This window comes from Bombina bombina, chromosome 2 (genome assembly GCF_027579735.1).
Source record: "Bombina bombina isolate aBomBom1 chromosome 2, aBomBom1.pri, whole genome shotgun sequence".
In the NCBI taxonomy this organism is placed as follows: Eukaryota; Metazoa; Chordata; class Amphibia; order Anura; family Bombinatoridae; genus Bombina; species Bombina bombina.
In genome coordinates, this window is record NC_069500.1 from 883,287,155 (window position 1) to 883,305,548 (window position 18,394).

The following is an 18,394-nucleotide window of genomic DNA, read 5'->3' on the forward strand; positions in this document are numbered from 1 at the left end:
TATGACTAATGTTGCTGCTGCTTCTACCTTCTGGTTGGACAGTTTAGCACAGCAGTTGTCTTTAGATCCTGAATTATCTAAAATTATCCTTTTACTTCAACAAGCAAATAATTTTCTTTGCGATGCAATCTTTGATGTTATGAAAATAAACGTCAAATCTATGTTCTTAACTATTCTAACTAGAAGAGCTTTGTGGCTTAAAGGGACACTGGACCCAAATTTTTTCTTTTGTGATTCAGATAAAGCATGCAATTTTAAGCAGCTTTCTAATTTACTCCTATTATCAATTTCTCTTCGTTGTCTTGCTATCTTTATTTGAAAAAGAAGGCATCTAACCTATTTGGTTGGTTCAGAACCCTGGAAAGCACTTGTTCATTGGTGGATGAATTTATCCACCAATCAGCAAGAACAACCTAGGTTGTTCACCAAAAATGTGCCGGCATCTAAACTTACATTCTTGCATTTCAAATAAAGATACCAAGAGAATGAAGAAAATTTGATAATAGGAGTAAATTAGAAAGTTGCTTAAAATTGCATGCGCTATCTAAATCACGAAAGAAAAAATTTGGGTTCAGTGTCCCTTTAAATCTTGGAATGCTGACATGGTGACTAAAAAAATTACTGTCTCTCTATTTTTAAGGTAAAAATCTTTTTTGGTTCACAATTGGATTATATTATCTCCACTGTTACTGGGAGTTCTTCTCCCCTAAGATAAAAAATCTGTGGGAAAATTTAAAGCTACCATTCGTTTTCGTTCCTTTCATCAGAATAGAGAACAGAAAACTGCTCCTTCCCTTAAAGCCTCTGGCCCCTATTTATCAACCTGTCAACTTACTTGCATTCGCCGGCACCAATACGCTCGCTTAACATCGCTGCCGCGGACCTGAATCCGTTCTCCAAAGGTACCAAAAAAGCTGTCAAAAAGCCGCACACCAAGTACGGCGCAATGAGCAGCGGACTGTTGTTAACTAACAGTCATCGATCTTGCTGCTCTACGGCTTTTTCCCAGCTTTATTGGTACCCTGTCACTAAACACCCACACTATACTAAACTGTTTTACCCCTATCCCGCCGCAACTAAATAAAGTTATTAACCCTTAAACCGCCGCTCCCGGAGCCCACCGCCACCTACATTATACTTATTTACCCCTAATCTGCCCCCCCTACACCGCCGCCACCACCTACATTATACTTATTAACCCCTAATCGGCCTCCCCCTACACCGCCGCCACCTACATTATGTTATTACCCCTAATCTGCCGCCACCTACATTATGTTATTAACCCCTAATCTGCTGTCCCTACACCGCCGCCACCTACATTATACTTATTAACCCCTAATCTGCCGCCCCTACATTATATTATTAACCCCTAATCTGTCGCCCCCTACACCGCCGCCACCTACATTATGTTATTAACCCCAATCTGCCGTCCCCAACGTCGCCGCCACTATATTAAATTTATTAACCCCTAAACCTAAGTCTAACACTAACACCCCCTAACTTAAATCTAATTTAAATAAATATACATAAAATTACTATCATTAACTACATTATTCCTATTTAAAACTAAATACTTATCTGTAAAATAAACCCTAAGATAGCTACAATATAACTAATAGTTACATTGTATCTAGCTTAGGGTTTATTTTTATTTTACAGGCAAGTTTGTATTTATTTTAACTAGGTAGAATAGTTACTAAATAGTTATTAACTATTTAATAACTACCTAGCTAAAATAAATACAAAAGTACCTGTAAAATAAAACCTAACCTAAGTTACAATTACACCTAACACTACACTACAATTAAATACAATTAAATAAATTAAAAACAATTAACTAAATTATATACAATTATCTAAAGTACAAAAAAAACAAACACTAAATTACAGAAAATAATAAACAAATTACAGAAAATAATAAACAAATTACAGAAATTTAAACTAATTACATCTAATCACCCTATCAAAATAAAAAAGCCCCCCCAAAATAAAAAAAACCCTAGCCTAAACTAAACTACCAATAGCCCTTAAAAGGGCCTTTTGCGGGGCATTGCCCCATAGTAATCAGCTCTTTTACCTGTAAAATAAAATACAAACAACCCCCCCAACAGTAAAACCCACCACCCACATAACCAACCCCCCCAAAAAAATACTAACTAAAAAAACCTAAGCTCCCCATTGCCCTGAAAAGGGCATTTGGATGGGCATTGCAGTTAGCTCTTTTGCAGGCCCAAAGCCCTAACCTAAAAATAAAACCCACCCAATACACCCTTAATAAAACCTAACACTAACCCCATGAAGATCGACTTACCGGGAGACGTCTTCATCCAAGCCGGACGAAGTGGTCCTCCAGATGGGCAGAAGTCTTCATCCAAGCCGGGCAGAAGTGGTCCTCCAGACGGCATCTTCTATCTTCATCCATCCGGATGAGACATCTCCCGGTAAGTCGATCTTCATGGGGTTAGTGTTAGATTTTTTTAAGGGTGTATTGGGTGGGTTTTATTTTTAGGTTAGCGCTTTGGGCCTGCAAAAGAGCTAACTGCCCTTTTAAGGGAAATGTCCATCCAAATGCCCTTTTCAGAGCTTAGTTTTTTTTAGTTAGTATTTTTTTTGGGGGGTTGGTTGTGTGGGTGGTGGGTTTTACTGTTGGGGGGGGTTGTTTGTATTTTTTTTACAGGTAAAAGAGCTGATTACTTTGAGGCAATGCCCCGCAAAAGGCCATTTTAAGGGATATTGGTAGTTTAGTTTAGGCTAGGGTTTTTTTTTATTTTGGGGGGGCTTTTTTATTTTGATAGGGCTATTAGATTAGGTGTAATTTGTTTAAATTTCTGTAATTTGTTTATTATTTTCTGTAATTTAGAGGGGGGGAATTTAGAGGGGGGGTTTGGTACTTTAGATAATTGTATATAATTTAGTTAATTATTTTTAATTTATTTAGTTGTATTTAATTACAGTGTAGTATTAGGTGTTAGTGTAACTTAGGTTAGGTTTTATTTTACAGGTACTTTTGTATTTATTTTAGCTAGGTAGTTAGTAAATAGTTAATAACTATTTAATAACTATTCTACCTAGTTAAAATAAATACAAACTTGCCTGTAAAATAAAAATAAACCCTAAGCTAGATACAATGTAACTATTAGTTATATTGTAGCTACCTTAGGGTTTATTTCATAGGTAAGTATTTAGTTTTAAATAGGAATAATTTAGATAATAATTGTAGGTTTTATTTAGATTTATTTAAATAATATTTAGGTTAGGGGGTGTTAGGGTTAGACTTAGGGTTAGGGGTTAATACATTTAGAATAGTGGCGGCGACGTTGGGGGCGGCAGATTAGGGGTTAATAAATGTAATGTAGGGGGCGGCAGATTAGGGGTTAATACCATAATGTAGGTGGCGGTGGGCTCTGGGAGTGGCGGTTTAGGGGTTAATAACTTTATTTTGTTGCAGCGGCATCTGGGAGCGGCAGTTTAGGGGTAAATAAGTATAAAGTAGGTGGCGGCGGTGTAGGAGGTGACAGATTAAGGGTGTTTAGACTTGGGGTACATGTTAGGGTGTTAGGTGTAAACATAACTTTATTCTCCCATAGGAATCAATGGGATATCGGGCAGCAGCGAACATAAGCTTTCACTGCTTTCAGACTCCCATTGATTCCTATGGCATCCGCCGCCTCCAGGGCGGCGGATTGAAAACCAGGTACGCTGGGCCAGAATAGTGGCGAGCGTACCTGGTGGATATTTGTTAACTTCCAAAAGTAGTCAGTGCCTAATTTGCATTCTGAACATCTGTAATGATGTAAGCATCGATCTGTGTCGGACTGAGACCGGCGAATCGTATGTTACATCACAAAATTCTACTTTTGGCAGTCTGTAGGCTTTCATAAATATGGAGAATCAAGGTCTCCACAATTACGCTGCGGAATTCCAGCGTATTCGCGGTTGACGGCTTGATAAATAGGCCCCTTTGGCTCTAATTAGAGACCATCTCCAAATTGTAATAAATCCAAGCCTCATAAGAAACCAAATCTGGACCCTAAGCCTGCATGAAGGTACAGCCCCCAATCCAGTTCTTCTGGTGGGGGGGGGCAGACTAAAGCTATTTCAAGAAGTTTGGGCAGACTCTGTCCAAAATTAGTGGATTCAGAATATTATTTCTCAGGGGTATCGGATTGGATTCAGAATAAGACTTCCTATGGGAAGATTCTTTCTCACCCATGTACCAAAAAAAAAAACAGTAAAAGCCCAAGCATTACTGAAATGTGTTTTAGATCTAGAACTCTTGGGTGTAATTATCCCAGTTCCTCTGCAGGAACAGGGGTTGGGTTTTTGTTCAAATCTCTTCATTGTTCCAAAGAAGGAAAATTCTTTCAGACCAATTTTGAATCTGAAAAATTTAAATTGTTTTGTAAGAGTCCCAACTTTTAAGAAGGTGACTATAAGGACTATTCTGCCCTTTGCTCAGCAAGGTCACTTTATGTCCACAATAGACTTACAGGATGCTTACCTTCATATTCAGATTCATCCGGATCACTGTCGATTTCTGAGATTCTCTTTTCTAAACAAGCATTACCAATTTGTTGCTCTTTCATTTGGCCTAGCTACAGCTCTGAGAATATTCTCAAAGGTTCTCGGTGCCCTTCTATCTGTAATGTATTATTGCAGTGTTTCCTTATTTGGATGATATCTTGGTACTTGCTCATTCTTTTCATTTAGCAGAATCTCACACAAATCAACTATTGTTGTTTCTTCGAAAGACATGGTTCTTAATTCCTCAGACAAAGGTCACCTTTTAAGGTTTCCAGATAGATTCAGTGTCCATGACTCTATCCCTAACAGAAAAGAGACGATTGAAATTGGTTTCAGCTTGTTTAAACCTTCAGTGGCTATGTGCATGGAAGTTTTTGGTCTCATGATTGCAGCATCGGACGCGATCCCCTTTGCTAGTTTTCATATGAGACCTCTACAGCTTTGCATGTTGCACCAATGTTGCAGGGATTACACTCGGATATCACAACTGATATTCTTAAATCCCAACACTCAACTCTCTCTGACTTGGTGGTTAAACCATCACCTTATTATTCAGAGGCCTCCTTTGTTCGTCCTACCTGGTCTGTGATCACAACAAATGCAAGTCTTACAGGTTGGGGAGCTGTCTGGGGGTCTCTGACAGCACAAGGGGTTTGGAAACCTCGAGAGGCCAGGTTACTAATAAATATATTGGAACTCAGTACTATTTTCAGAGCTCTTCAAGCTTTGCCTCTATTAAAGAGAGAACCTTACATTCATTTTCAGAGAGACAATATCACAACAGTGGCATATGTCAATCATCAAGGGGGGACTCGCAGTCCCCTAGCAATGAAAGAAGTATCTAGAATACTTTTTTGGGTGGAATCCAACTTTTGTCTAATCACTGCGATTCATATCCCAGGTGTAGACAATTGGGAAGCGGATTATCTCAGCCTTCAATCGCTACATCTGGGGGAGTGGTCTCTCCATCCAGATGTATTTTATCGAATTGTACAGATGTGGGGTCTTCCAGAAATAGATCTGATGGCCTCTAATCTGAACAAGAAGCTTGCCAGGTACCTCAGGTCCAGGGATCCTTAGGCCGAATTGATGGATGCTCTGTCTAGCAGTACCCTGGTTTTACCAGCATGCTTACATTTTTCCCCTCTGGTTCTACTTCCATGAGTGATCTCAAAGATAATAATGGAATAATATTATGTGTTTCTGATAGCCCCAGCATGGCCTCACAGGTTTTGGTATGCGGACCTTGTCCGAATTTCCAGTTGCCAGGCTTGACCATTTCCTCTAAGACCAGACCTCCTTTCTCAAGGCCCATTTTTCCACCCAGATCTCAAATCTCTAAATTTCATGGCATGAAAATTGAACATTTAGTCCTCAGTCATAGAGGTTTCTCTGACTCAATGATTAACACTGTGATTCAGGCTCGTAAGCCTGTTTCAAGAGAAATATATCACAATATTTTGAAAACCTATATTTCATGGTGTTCTACACATGAGCATTCCTCTCATTCTTTTTGGATTCCTATGATTCTACAGTTTCTTCGGGATGGTTTGGATAAAAGTTTGTCTGCCAATACTTTGAAAGGACAAATCTCTGCTCTTTCTGTTTTATTTCACAGAAAAATTGCTAATCTTCCTGATATTCACTGTTTTGTCCAGGCTTTGATTTAAACCTGTTATTAAATCTATTTCTCCTCCATGGGGGTCTTAATTTGGTATGAAAGACTTTACAGGCTCCTCCTTTTGAGCCTATGCATTCTTTGGACATTAAGCTACTTTCTTGGAAAGTGTTATTTCTCTTGGATATCTCTTCTGCTAGAAGAGTTTCTGAATTGTCTGCTCTGTCTTGTGACACTCCTTATCTGATTTTTCATCAAGATAAAGCAGTTTTGCGGACTTCTTTCAAATTTTTGCCTAAAGTTGTAAATTCTAACAACATTAATAGGGACATTGTTGTACCTTCCTTTTGTCCTAATCCTAAGAATACTCTTGAAAAATCTTTGCATTCTTTGGATGTGGTTGATGCTACTAAGGATTTCAGACAGACTTCTAGTCTGTTTGTTATTTTTTTCTGGTTCTAGAAAAGGTCAGAAAGCCTCTGCCATTTCTTTAGCATCTTGTTTGAAGCTTCTAATTCACTAACGGCTAGATTTAGAGTTTTGTCGGTAAAGACCCACGTAGCTAACACTGCTTTTTTTCCCAACACACCCTTTAAACAACGCTGGTATTTAGAGTTGTCTGAGGGGCTGCGTTAGGCTCAAAAAAGGGTGCGTTGAGCCTAACTTAGCTCCATTTCAACCCTCAATACCAGCGTTTCTTACGGTAGCGATAAGCTGGAAAAACGTGCTTGTGCACGATATCCCCATAGGAAACAATGGGGCTGAGCTGGCTGAAAAAAAAACTAACACCTGCAAAAAAGCAGCGTTCAGCTCCTAACGTAGCCCCATTGTTTCCGATGGAGAAACACTCTCTAAGTCTGCACCTAACACCCTAACATGAACCCGAGTCTAAACACCCCTAACCTTACACTTATTAACCTCTAATCTGCCGCCCCCGCTATCGCTGACACTTGCATATTATTATTAACCCCTAATCTTCCGCTCCGGACACCGCCGCAACCTACATTATCCCTATGAACCCCTAATCTGCTGCCCCTAACACCGCCGACCCCTATATTATATTTATTAACCCCTAATCTGCCCCCCCAACGTCGCCGCTACCTTACCTACACTTATTAACCTCGCCGCCACTATAATAAATGTATTAACCCCTAAACCGCCGCACTCCCGCCTCGCAAACACTATAATAAATAGTATTAACCCCTAATCTGCCCTCCCTAACATCGCCGCCACCTACCTACAATTATTAACCCCTAATCTGCCGTCCGCACCGTCGCCGCTACTATAATAAATTTATTAACCCCTAAACCTAACTCTAACACTAACACCCCCCTAACATAAATATAATTTAAATTAAATGAAATAATATTCCTAAAATTAACTAAATTATTCCTATTTAAAACTAAATACTTACCTATAAAATAAACCCTAATATAGCTACAATATAACTAAGAGTTACATTGTAGCTATTTTAGGATTTATATTTATTTTACAGGCAACTTTGTATTTATTTTAACTAGAAAACTAACTACATTTAACTACAAAATTACCTGTAAAATAAATCCTAACCTAAGTTACAATTAAACCTAACACTACACTATCATTACATTAATTAAATAAATTACCTACAATTACATAAAATAAAATACACAAAAATAAACTATTCTATAATAAAAAAAAACCACTAAATTACAAAAAATAAAAATGAATTACAAGCAGTTTAAACTAATTACACCTAATCTAAGCCCCCTAATAAAATAAAAAAGCCCCCCAAAATAAAAAATTCCCTACCCTATTCTAAAATACAAAAGTAATCAGCTCTTTTACCAGCCCTTAAAAGGGCTTTTTGCGGGGCCTTGCCCCAAAGTAATTAGCTCTTTTGCATGAAAATAAAAATACAATACCCCCCCCAACATTACAACCCACCACCCACATACCCCTTATTCTAACCCACCCAAACCCTATTCTATCAGCCAATTGGAATTGAAGGGACGCCATCTTGGATGACGTCCCTTAAAGGAACCTTCATTTGTCGTTAGTCTGTCGGTAGAAGAGGATGGCTCCGCGTCGGCTCCTTTGAAGATGGCTCCGCTCCGGATGGATGAAGATTGAAGACGCCGCCTGTATGAACACTTCTACCGGATAATGGACCTCCTCTGCGCATCTTGGATGAAGAATTCGGGTCGGCTGAGTGAAGACGACTCAAGGTAGGGAGATCTTCAGGGGGTTAGCGATAGGTTTTTTTAAGGGGGGGTTTGGGTGGGTTAGAGTAGGGGTATGTGGGTGGTGGGTTGTAATGTTGGGGGGGTATTGTATTTTTATTTTCTTGCAAAAGAGCTGATTACTTTGGGGCAAGGCCCCGCAAAAAGCCCCTTTAAGGGCTGGTAAAAGAGCTAATTACTTTTGTATTTTAGAATAGGGTAGGGAATTTTTTATTTTGGGGGGCTTTTTTATTTTATTAGGGGGCTTAGATTAGGTGTAATTAGTTTAAACTGCTTGTAATTCTTTTTTACTTTTTGTAATTTACTGTTTGTTTTTTTTGTATTATAGAATAGTTTATTTTATTGTATTTTATTTTATGTAATTGTAGGTAATTTATTTAATTAATGTAATGATAGTGTAGTGTTAAGTTTAATTGTAACTTAGGTTAGGATTTATATAAATAAAAAGAGAGAAGCGCTCAACCTGGGAACGAACAATAGCATAATAGCTTGTTCTATGGCTAGTTACTACCCTAGAAGCAGCCTCTTTTTGCTCAATATGTGCCTTTCACAGAGAAGAACTTTCCTGTAGCATATCAGTCTGATCCTGACTTCACAGTACAGTCCAGCACCGAAATACCAGGCAATCCCTCTCTGAACAAGAGAAACAGCAAAACCCCAGACGTACGTTTCGGCCTATTGTGGGCCTCGTCAGTGAGGTGCAGCCATATCCCTCTAGGCACACTGAGCAACGGGTCCACGTCTGGATTCCCGCATCACACTTCGGGAGACTTCCCTAAGTGTCTTAATTTGCATAAATAAAAAGAGAGAAGCGCTCAACCTGGGAACGAACAATAGCATAATAGCTTGTTCTATGGCTAGTTACCACCCTAGAAGCAGCCTCTTTTTGCTCAATATATGCCTTTCACAGTGAAGAACTTTCCTGTAGCATATCAGTCTGATCCTGACTTCACAGTACAGCCCAGCACCGAAATACCAGGCAATCCCTCTCTGAACAAGAGAAACAGCAAAACCCCAGACGTACGTTTCGGCCTATTGTGGGCCTCGTCAGTGAGGTGCAGCCATATCCCTCTAGGCACACTGAGCAACGGGTCCACGTCTGGATTCCCGCATCACACTTCGGGAGACTTCCCTAAGTGTCTTAATTTGCATAAATAAAAAGAGAGAAGGATGGATGAAGATTGAAGACGCCGCCTGGATGAACACTTCTACCGGATGGAGGACCTCTTCTTGCCCCGCTTGGATGAAGACTTCTACCGGATAATGGACCTCCTCTGCGCATCTTGGATGAAGAATTCGGGTCGGCTGAGTGAAGACGACTCAAGGTAGGGAGATCTTCTGGGGCTTAGCGATAGTTTTTTTTAAGGGGGGGTTTGGGTGGGTTAGAGTAGGGGTATGTGGGTGGTGGGTTGTAATGTTGGGGGGGGTATTGTATTTTTATTTTCATGCAAAAGAGCTGATTACTTTGGGGCAAGGCCCCGCAAAAAGCCCTTTTAAGGGCTGGTAAAAGAGCTGATTACTTTTGTATTTTAGAATAGGGTAGGGAATTTTTTATTTTGGGGGGCTTTTTTATTTTATTAGGGGCCTTAGATTAGGTGTAATTAGTTTAAACTGCTTGTAATTCTTTTTTACTTTTTGTAATTTACTGTTTGTTTTTTTTGTATTATAGAATAGTTTATTTTATTGTATTTTATTTTATGTAATTGTAGGTAATTTATTTAATTAATGTAATGATAGTGTAGTGTTAGGTTTAATTGTAACTTAGGTTAGGATTTATATAAATAAAAAGAGAGAAGCGCTCAACCTGGGAACGAACAATAGCATAATAGCTTGTTCTATGGCTAGTTACCACCCTAGAAGCAGCCTCTTTTTGCTCAATATGTGCCTTTCACAGAGAAGAACTTTCCTGTAGCATATCAGTCTGATCCTGACTTCACAGTACAGTCCAGCACCGAAATACCAGGCAATCCCTCTCTGAACAAGAGAAACAGCAAAACCCCAGACGTACGTTTCGGCCTATTGTGGGCCTCGTCAGTGAGGTGCAGCCATATCCCTCTAGGCACACTGAGCAACGGGTCCACGTCTGGATTCCCGCATCACACTTCGGGAGACTTCCCTAAGTGTCTTAATTTGCATAAATAAAAAGAGAGAAGCGCTCAACCTGGGAACGAACAATAGCATAATAGCTTGTTCTATGGCTAGTTACCACCCTAGAAGCAGCCTCTTTTTGCTCAATATGTGCCTTTCACAGAGAAGAACTTTCCTGTAGCATATCAGTCTGATCCTGACTTCACAGTACAGTCCAGCACCGAAATACCAGGCAATCCCTCTCTGAACAAGAGAAACAGCAAAACCCCAGACGTACGTTTCGGCCTATTGTGGGCCTCGTCAGTGAGGTACAGCCATATCCCTCTAGGCACACTGAGCAACGGGTCCACGTCTGGATTCCCGCATCACACTTCGGGAGACTTCCCTAAGTGTCTTAATTTGCATAAATAAAAAGAGAGAAGCGCTCAACCTGGGAACGAACAATAGCATAATAGCTTGTTCTATGGCTAGTTACCACCCTAGAAGCAGCCTCTTTTTGCTCAATATGTGCCTTTCACAGAGAAGAACTTTCCTGTAGCATATCAGTCTGATCCTGACTTCACAGTACAGTCCAGCACCGAAATACCAGGCAATCCCTCTCTGAACAAGAGAAACAGCAAAACCCCAGACGTACGTTTCGGCCTATTGTGGGCCTCGTCAGTGAGGTGCAGCCATATCCCTCTAGGCACACTGAGCAACGGGTCCACGTCTGGATTCCCGCATCACACTTAGGGAGACTTCCCTAAGTGTCATAATTTGCATAAATAAAAAGAGAGAAGCGCTCAACCTGGGAACGAACAATAGCATAATAGCTTGTTCTATGGCTAGTTACCACCCTAGAAGCAGCCTCTTTTTGCTCAATATATGCCTTTCACAGTGAAGAACTTTCCTGTAGCATATCAGTCTGATCCTGACTTCACAGTACAGCCCAGCACCGAAATACCAGGCAATCCCTCTCTGAACAAGAGAAACAGCAAAACCCCAGACATACATTAAACCCCAGACGTACATTTCGGCCTATTGTGGGCCTCGTCAGTGAGGTGCAGCCATATCCCTCTAGGCACACTGAGCAACGGGTCCACGTCTGGATTCCCGCATCACACTTCGGGAGACTTCCCTAAGTGTCTTAATTTGCATAAATAAAAAGAGAGAAGGATGGATGAAGATTGAAGACGCCGCCTGGATGAACACTTCTACCAGATGGAGGACCTCTTCTTGCCCCGCTTGGATGAAGACTTCTACCGGATAATGGACCTCCTCTGCGCATCTTGGATGAAGAATTTGGGTCGGCTGAGTGAAGACGACTCAAGGTAGGGAGATCTTCAGGGGGTTAGCGATAGTTTTTTTTAAGGGGGGGTTTGGGTGGGTTAGAGTAGGGGTATGTGGGTGGTGGGTTGTAATGTTGGGGGGGTATTGTATTTTTATTTTCATGCAAAAGAGCTGATTACTTTGGGGCAAGGCCCCGCAAAAAGCCCCTTTAAGGGCTGGTAAAAGAGCTGATTACTTTTGTATTTTAGAATAGGGTAGGGAATTTTTTATTTTGGGGGGCTTTTTTATTTTATTAGGGGGCTTAGATTAGGTGTAATTAGTTTAAACTGCTTGTAATTCTTTTTTACTTTTTGTGATTTACTGTTTGTTTTTTTTGTATTATAGAATAGTTTATTTTATTGTATTTTATTTTATGTAATTGTAGGTAATTTATTTAATTAATGTAATGATAGTGTAGTGTTAGGTTTAATTGTAACTTAGGTTAGGATTTATATAAATAAAATGAGAGAAGCGCTCAACCTGAGAACGAACAATAGCATAATAGCTTGTTCTATGGCTAGTTACCACCCTAGAAGCAGCCTCTTTTTGCTCAATATGTGCCTTTCACAGAGAAGAACTTTCCTGTAGCATATCAGTCTGATCCTGACTTCACAGTACAGTCCAGCACCGAAATACCAGGCAATCCCTCTCTGAACAAGAGAAACAGCAAAACCCCAGACGTACGTTTCGGCCTATTGTGGGCCTCGTCAGTGAGGTGCAGCCATATCCCTCCAGGCACACTGAGCAACGGGTCCACGTCTGAATTCCCGCATCACACTTCGGGAGACTTCCCTAAGTGTCTTAATTTGCATAAATAAAAAGAGAGAAGCGCTCAACCTGGGAACGAACAATAGCATAATAGCTTGTTCTATGGCTAGTTACCACCCTAGAAGCAGCCTCTTTTTGCTCAATATGTGCCTTTCACAGAGAAGAACTTTCCTGTAGCATATCAGTCTGATCCTGACTTCACAGTACAGTCCAGCACCGAAATACCAGGCAATCCCTCTCTGAACAAGAGAAACAGCAAAACCCCAGACGTACGTTTCGGCCTATTGTGGGCCTCGTCAGTGAGGTACAGCCATATCCCTCTAGGCACACTGAGCAACGGGTCCACGTCTGGATTCCCGCATCACGCTTCGGGAGACTTCCCTAAGTGTCTTAATTTGCATAAATAAAAAGAGAGAAGCGCTCAACCTGGTAACGAACAATAGCATAATAGCTTGTTCTATGGCTAGTTACCACCCTAGAAGCAGCCTCTTTTTGCTCAATATGTGCCTTTCACAGAGAAGAACTTTCCTGTAGCATATCAGTCTGATCCTGACTTCACAGTACAGTCCAGCACCGAAATACCAGGCAATCCCTCTCTGAACAAGAGAAACAGCAAAACCCCAGACGTATGTTTCGGCCTATTGTGGGCCTCGTCAGTGAGGTGCAGCCATATCCCTCTAGGCACACTGAGCAACGGGTCCACGTCTGGATTCCCGCATCACACTTAGGGAGACTTCCCTAAGTGTCATAATTTGCATAAATAAAAAGAGAGAAGCGCTCAACCTGGGAACGAACAATAGCATAATGGCTTGTTCTATGGCTAGTTACCACTCTAGAAGCAGCCTCTTTTTGCTCAATATGTGCCTTTCACAGAGAAGAACTTTCCTGTAGCATATCAGTCTGATCCTGACTTCACAGTACAGTGCAGCACCGAAATACCAGGCAATCCCTCTCTGAACAAGAGAAACAGCAAAACCCCAGACGTACGTTTCGGCCTATTGTGGGCCTTGTCAGTGAGGTGCAGCCATATCCCTCTAGGCACACTGAGCAACGGGTCCACGTCTGGATTCCCGCATCACACTTAGGGAGACTTCCCTAAGTGTCTTAATTTGCATAAATAAAAAGAGAGAAGTGCTCAACCTGGGAACGAACAATAGCATAATAGCTTGTTCTATGGCTAGTTACCACCCTAGAAGCAGCCTCTTTTTGCTCAATATGTGCCTTTCACAGAGAAGAACGTTCCTGTAGCATATCAGTCTGATCCTGACTTCACAGTACAGTCCAGCACCGAAATACCAGGCAATCCCTCTCTGAACAAGAGAAACAGCAAAACCCCAGACGTACGTTTCGCCTATTGTGGGCCTCGTCAGTGAAGTGCAGCCATATCCCTCTAGGCACACTGAGCAACAGGTCCACGTCTGGATTCCCGAATCACACTTAGGGAGACTTCCCTAAGTGTCATAATTTGCATAAATAAAAAGAGAGAAGCGCTCAACCTGGGAACCAACAATAGCATAATAGCTTGTTCTATGGCTAGTTACCACTCTAGAAGCAGCCTCTTTTTGCTCAATATATGCCTTTCACAGTGAAGAACTTTCCTGTAGCATATCAGTCTGATCCTGACTTCACAGTACAGCCCAGCACCGAAATACCAGGCAATCCCTCTCTGAACAAGAGAAACAGCAAAACCCCAGACGTACGTTTCAGCCTATTGTGGGCCTCGTCAGTGAAGTGCAGCCATATCCCTCTAGGCACACTGAGCAACAGGTCCACGTCTGGATTCCCGCATCACACTTAGGGAGACTTCCCTAAGTGTCATAATTTGCATAAATAAAAAGAGAGAAGCGCTCAACCTGGGAACCAACAATAGCATAATAGCTTGTTCTATGGCTAGTTACCACTCTAGAAGCAGCCTCTTTTTGCTCAATATATGCCTTTCACAGTGAAGAACTTTCCTGTAGCATATCAGTCTGATCCTGACTTCACAGTACAGTCCAGCACCGAAATACCAGGCAATCCCTCTCTGAACAAGAGAAACAGCAAAACCCCAGACGTACGTTTCGCCTATTGTGGGCCTCGTCAGTGAAGTGCAGCCATATCCCTCTAGGCACACTGAGCAACGGGTCCACGTCTGGATTCCCGCATCACACTTAGGGAGACTTCCCTAAGTGTCATAATTTGCATAAATAAAAAGAGAGAAGCGCTCAACCTGGGAACCAACAATAGCATAATAGCTTGTTCTATGGCTAGTTACCACTCTAGAAGCAGCCTCTTTTTGCTCAATATATGCCTTTCACAGTGAAGAACTTTCCTGTAGCATATCAGTCTGATCCTGACTTCACAGTACAGCCCAGCACCGAAATACCAGGCAATCCCTCTCTGAACAAGAGAAACAGCAAAACCCCAGACGTACGTTTCAGCCTATTGTGGGCCTCGTCAGTGAGGTGCAGCCATATCCCTCTAGGCACACTGATCAACGGGTCCACGTCTGGATTCCCGCATCACACTTAAGGAGACTTCCCTAAGTATCATAATTTGCATAAATAAAAAGAGAGAAGTGCTCAACCTGGGAACGAACAATAGCATAATAGCTTGTTCTATGGCTAGTTAAAACCCTAGAAGCAGCCTCTTTTTGCTCAATATGTGCCTTTCACAGAGAAGAACTTTCCTGTAGCATATCAGTCTGATCCTGACTTCACAGTACAGTCCAGCACCAAAATACCAGGCAATCCCTCTCTGAACAAGAGAAACAGCAAAACCCCAGACGTACGTTTCGGCCTATTGTGGGCCTCGTCAGTGAGGTGCAGCCATATCCCTCTAGGCACACTGAGCAACGGGTCCACGTCTGGATTCCCGCATCACACTTCGGGAGACTTCCCTAAGTGTCTTAATTTGCATAAATAAAAAGAGAGAAGCGCTCAACCTGGGAACGAACAATAGCATAATAGCTTGTTCTATGGCTAGTTACCACCCTAGAAGCAGCCTCTTTTTGCTCAATATATGCCTTTCACAGTGAAGAACTTTCCTGTAGCATATCAGTCTGATCCTGACTTCACAGTACAGCCCAGCACCGAAATACCAGGCAATCCCTCTCTGAACAAGAGAAACAGCAAAACCCCAGACGTACGTTTCAGCCTATTGTGGGCCTCGTCAGTGAAGTGCAGCCATATCCCTCTAGGCACACTGAGCAACAGGTCCACGTCTGGATTCCCGCATCACACTTAGGGAGACTTCCCTAAGTGTCATAATTTGCATAAATAAAAAGAGAGAAGCGCTCAACCTGGGAACCAACAATAGCATAATAGCTTGTTCTATGGCTAGTTACCACTCTAGAAGCAGCCTCTTTTTGCTCAATATATGCCTTTCACAGTGAAGAACTTTCCTGTAGCATATCAGTCTGATCCTGACTTCACAGTACAGTCCAGCACCGAAATACCAGGCAATCCCTCTCTGAACAAGAGAAACAGCAAAACCCCAGACGTACGTTTCGCCTATTGTGGGCCTCGTCAGTGAAGTGCAGCCATATCCCTCTAGGCACACTGAGCAACAGGTCCACGTCTGGATTCCCGCATCACACTTAGGGAGACTTCCCTAAGTGTCATAATTTGCATAAATAAAAAGAGAGAAGCGCTCAACCTGGGAACCAACAATAGCATAATAGCTTGTTCTATGGCTAGTTACCACTCTAGAAGCAGCCTCTTTTTGCTCAATATATGCCTTTCACAGTGAAGAACTTTCCTGTAGCATATCAGTCTGATCCTGACTTCACAGTACAGCCCAGCACCGAAATACCAGGCAATCCCTCTCTGAACAAGAGAAACAGCAAAACCCCAGACGTACGTTTCAGCCTATTGTGGGCCTCGTCAGTGAGGTGCAGCCATATCCCTCTAGGCACACTGAGCAACGGGTCCACGTCTGGACTCCCGCATCACACTTCGGGAGACTTCCCTAAGTGTCTTAATTTGCATAAATAAAAAGAGAGAAGCGCTCAACCTGGGAACGAACAATAGCATAATAGCTTGTTCTATGGCTAGTTACCACCCTAGAAGCAGCCTCTTTTTGCTCAATATATGCCTTTCACAGTGAAGAACTTTCCTGTAGCATATCAGTCTGATCCTGACTTCACAGTACAGCCCAGCACCGAAATACCAGGCAATCCCTCTCTGAACAAGAGAAACAGCAAAACCCCAGACGTACGTTTCAGCCTATTGTGGGCCTCGTCAGTGAAGTGCAGCCATATCCCTCTAGGCACACTGAGCAACAGGTCCACGTCTGGATTCCCGCATCACACTTAGGGAGACTTCCCTAAGTGTCATAATTTGCATAAATAAAAAGAGAGAAGCGCTCAACCTGGGAACCAACAATAGCATAATAGCTTGTTCTATGGCTAGTTACCATTCTAGAAGCAGCCTCTTTTTGCTCAATATATGCCTTTCACAGTGAAGAACTTTCCTGTAGCATATCAGTCTGATCCTGACTTCACAGTACAGTCCAGCACCGAAATACCAGGCAATCCCTCTCTGAACAAGAGAAACAGCAAAACCCCAGACGTACGTTTCGCCTATTGTGGGCCTTGTCAGTGAAGTGCAGCCATATCCCTCTAGGCACACTGAGCAACAGGTCCACGTCTGGATTCCCGCATCACACTTAAGGAGACTTCCCTAAGTGTCATAATTTGCATAAATAAAAAGAGAGAAGCGCTCAACCTGGGAACCAACAATAGCATAATAGCTTGTTCTATGGCTAGTTACCACTCTAGAAGCAGCCTCTTTTTGCTCAATATATGCCTTTCACAGTGAAGAACTTTCCTGTAGCATATCAGTCTGATCCTGACTTCACAGTACAGCCCAGCACAGAAATACCAGGCAATCCCTCTCTGAACAAGAGAAACAGCAAAACCCCAGACGTACGTTTCAGCCTATTGTGGGCCTCGTCAGTGAGGTGCAGCCATATCCCTCTAGGCACACTGAGCAACGGGTCCACGTCTGGATTCCCGCATCACACTTAAGGAGACTTCCCTAAGTATCATAATTTGCATAAATAAAAAGAGAGAAGTGCTCAACCTGGGAACGAACAATAGCATAATAGCTTGTTCTATGGCTAGTTAAAACCCTAGAAGCAGCCTCTTTTTGCTCAATATGTGCCTTTCACAGAGAAGAACTTTCCTGTAGCATATCAGTCTGATCCTGACTTCACAGTACAGCCCAGCACCGAAATACCAGGCAATCCCTCTCTGAACAAGAGAAACAGCAAAACCCCAGACGTACGTTTCGGCCTATTGTGGGCCTCGTCAGTGAGGTACAGCCATATCCCTCTAGGCACACTGAGCAACGGGTCCACGTCTGGATTCCCGCATCACACTTCGGGAGACTTCCCTAAGTGTCTTAATTTGCATAAATAAAAAGAGAGAAACGCTCAACCTGGGAACGAACAATAGCATAATAGCTTGTTCTATGGCTAGTTACCACCCTAGAAGCAGCCTCTTTTTGCTCAATATGTGCCTTTCACAGAGAAGAACTTTCCTGTAGCATATCAGTCTGATCCTGACTTCACAGTACAGTCCAGCACCGAAATACCAGGCAATCCCTCTCTGAACAAGAGAAACAGCAAAACCCCAGACGTACGTTTCGGCCTATTGTGGGCCTCGTCAGTGAGGTGCAGCCATATCCCTCTAGGCACACTGAGCAACGGGTCCACGTCTGGATTCCCGCATCACACTTAGGGAGACTTCCCTAAGTGTCATAATTTGCATAAATAAAAAGAGAGAAGCGCTCAACCTGGGAACGAACAATAGCATAATAGCTTGTTCTATGGCTAGTTACCACCCTAGAAGCAGCCTCTTTTTGCTCAATATATGCCTTTCACA